The sequence below is a fragment of the Acyrthosiphon pisum genome, chromosome A3 (assembly GCF_005508785.2).
Source record: "Acyrthosiphon pisum isolate AL4f chromosome A3, pea_aphid_22Mar2018_4r6ur, whole genome shotgun sequence".
NCBI classification, from domain to species: Eukaryota; Metazoa; Arthropoda; class Insecta; order Hemiptera; family Aphididae; genus Acyrthosiphon; species Acyrthosiphon pisum.
In genome coordinates this window covers 22520212-22523994 of record NC_042496.1, presented here as the reverse complement: position 1 = coordinate 22523994, position 3783 = coordinate 22520212, and positions in this window count along the sequence as shown.

Genomic DNA, 3783 nt, shown 5'->3' with positions numbered 1-3783 from the left:
CACCTATGACCTATGGTTTTAATTAATTAAAAACAATGGAAAATGTGTTTAACTTTTTAAATGAAATAAGTAATTTTTTTTTACTATTAAGTAGGCAAGTTAAAATTGTTCAAATAAATATTATACAGTCGAGTCACGATAAATCGAAATCTAAGAGAGATAAAAAAATGCTCGAGATATGTATTATTTGAGATACCCAACTCCAAATTAACCTAACCTAAACTTGAAGGGAGTAAAATAAAAATCAAGTTGTCGAATTTTTCGAGTTATCGAAACTCGGCTGTATTATGATACCATGAAAATTACATCCAGAAGCGACAGCAGCAGATATGCTAATCAATTTCTTTACATGAATTATTGTGTATTTACTATTTGTGTGGATGAATAAGTATATAAAAATAAAGCTAAAAAGCTTATAACAATATGTCAAATGTCAGAATACACATATAATATACATATAAGTTTTTTGCCGTATAGAATGAAATATTGTTATTTTTATACAAGCGCCTGTCAAGAACATCTCTTACTATAATACTTTGTCAGCAATTCTAACCTTCATTGATATACTTAATGACTAAAGAAATCACACTGGATGCCCCCATTCAATATAGGTAGAAATTTGAAATAATTTTAAGGGAAGTTAAGATTTGATATGCTTACATTTAAATCACTGCTAAAGCAAAATATATACTATGTATGCAAAGACGTATTTATAATATTATATACTTCTTTTTTTCAAATGAAAATCTAACTTTTTTATAAATTGTCAAATAGATAATATTTTTGTAATGTTGATGTATCTAAATCAAAATTTGAACGCATTGTTTTTGAGTTATTGAAATGTGTATACTAAGGATAAAAATTCATAAAAAAAGTTGTATTAAAATATAGAACAGATGTAATATTAGTCAAGTATTTATTGTGTAGGTACTCATACAATTTTTACAATTTATAAAATGTTAATAGATGAATTTTATTTGCTATAATTTCCAAACACGTTATTTTATTTTTCATATTTTATTAGAACATGGGTTACCCGTATACCCAAATCAATACAAGATAGTAAATACATACAAAATAGTTAAAGTAATAGAGTTGATGGATCCTTATTCAATATACACATCATTCAATGTAATAGTTGATTGTTTGAATAATTGGTGTTGCATAGATAAAGAAACAAGTACATGTAGTGTGTATTAGAAATTACAACTTTTAAGTTAATTTGTGTCATTAGTTCAGGAGAATCAATAATACCATCAATAAGACGTCTCAGAAAAGTTAAATTAGCTTCAATCTTTCGGTCACCTAACGTATTAAAGATAAGACGGTATGCATAAATGGAGAATAGTCATTAAGTGGGTGATCAATTTTTAATTTGTACGCAACAAAGTTAAGAAACTTTCGTTGAACACTTTCGATTTGATTCATCCCGCAAGAGGTATCAGGGTCCCACATAACAGCTTCATATTTTAAAATTAGCCTCACAAAGGCATCATATAAAGATTTATAAACTAATTTCAAATTATTTTTATAAAATCAAAGGTTTTTAATGCTATTGCTATACAACACATTTTATCTACTTGAGCATTCAAATTTAACTCACGATAAAATACAATACCCAAATCAGTAATCTCATTACCCGTAAATAATAATATATGATCATTAAACGCATACGAATAATCAATACGTTCATGAGTTCTACAGAAAAACATGGAACGACATTTTGAAATATTAAATTCTAACCCATGACCATCTCAATATCTCACTAATTAATTGAGATCGTACTGTAAAAACAAGTAGTCACTACTGAATTATTTTTTAAAAATAAGTCATCTCCAAAAAGTAGGAATTGGCAATTAAAAATAGATAGAAATATGCCCACCTTGTGGGACACCGGATGGTACTTCAATAGTATCAGATTTAACACCAAGCTCATTAACAAGTTACTTACGTTCACAAAGATAAGAGCTAATTATCTATTATCCTTAGTACAATAGTAAATACTACACAAAGTTAAATACGTCTAAAACTACTCGATTGAGTTTCGATTCAGATATACGAGTATACATAAAAGTTTTCAAAAGTGTCATCCAATCAACAATTTACAGTAATTTTCACTTGAAAATAATAATTATACATTTACAGAGCAAGAAACAGCAAGTATTACTAATTGAGGTTCAGATTTGTACTGAAATTGCAAGATTTAGACAGTATATTAAAACCACTAACCATGGATGGGAAAAAATCTGTTTAATGGGAAGTTTACTGCTATCAACGTTTAAGCATAATTTTCCAAGTAGTTTGGTGTGATAATAACAATTAAAATGAGGACTTAAAAGAACATAGGCAATGCTACTCATATTTCTAATTAGTGCCTACTATAGACCAAACGTCGTATGAAGCTTATAATATGTAAACAAAATTCAGTCATTACCAGGTTCTATATGTAGGAAGTGTAGCCGTGGAGGTATACAATTAAAAGTACTTATCATAAAATCTAAAATGGTTGTTGCCATCAGCAAGTGACCAAAAACCACACAATATTATGATATATCGATTGCCTTTATCAATTTATATCCGTCCACTGTGCAATATAATATACAAAATATGAAGAAAATATTAGCTGCAGCCTGCAGCAGCATTAATGATAATTATTTTTAAGTTTATAAAATGATGGGTCACTAATACACCGTGACTATGGGTTGTTTTTTCGACATGGAATTGGGAAAGCATGCAATATGTGAAAACTATGTGAAGGATTTGCCCCAAAATATACTGGAGGCAATGCAGAATTACAGGGAGCTTTTGGAATTTAAAAAATAAGAAAATGTAACGGACATTAAAACAAACGGAGAATCTAAATTACCGGAGGTACAACACGAATGATACAGATATCGCGAAAAATATGTTTGATGAATCTCAATGACATCACAGTCGACGAAATTTTCGTAATAATATAAGGTTTGCCGCGCATAAACCTATTTACCACAATTATTTTGTGTGCATAATAATTCGAATGAAGTTGGTAGATGACATTTACTGCAACACTACGGCTATATTATAGTATCGTATACGCAATTATATTATTATTGTTTATATTATTATATTGTTATACAATACCGTTCGACTAATTTCCACGCGGCGATCTAGTTCACAGGCAGTGGTCGTCGCAGTATTCGGTGATAATTAAAAAAACAAACCTAAAAAAGATCTGTCTTAAAGGTCTGTCGTACATTTCACACACGCACAACGAGACGTGCATCGTGCCTCGTAATTTCCCACGAATCCGTTTTTTTTTCATTTGTTCTTTTCGTCTATTCCTACTTAGTATACTACCTACCTATGCAATGTTATCACTTATTTACCTACCGTTGAAACGATGTTAAACGTTATTCGTATTGAAATCGTTTTCGCCAGAACATTTCACATAGTATCTGTGGTGTCTTTCCAGAATAATACGAGGAAAAAAAAACACTCAAACGAAAATAAAAAAAAAATACGGACGCGATAAGAACGCGGAACGCACACGCCACCGGTTCGGGGTCACCGCCGCCGACGCCGTCGGAGGGATAACGGAATCTTCGGTCGGGGGGAAGGCGGCCTGCAGCAGCAGCGACCAGCAGCAACCAGCAGCAACCAGCCGGCTGGTCGCGGTGGTTTCCGCGGTACGTCCGGTTTCTGGTGGTAAGCGCAGCAGCCGCCGCCGCCGCCGCCGCCGTAGCTCCTCTTCCTCGACGCCGACGACGAAGACCAACTCCGCGGACCGCCTCAGTGTCGTACAAG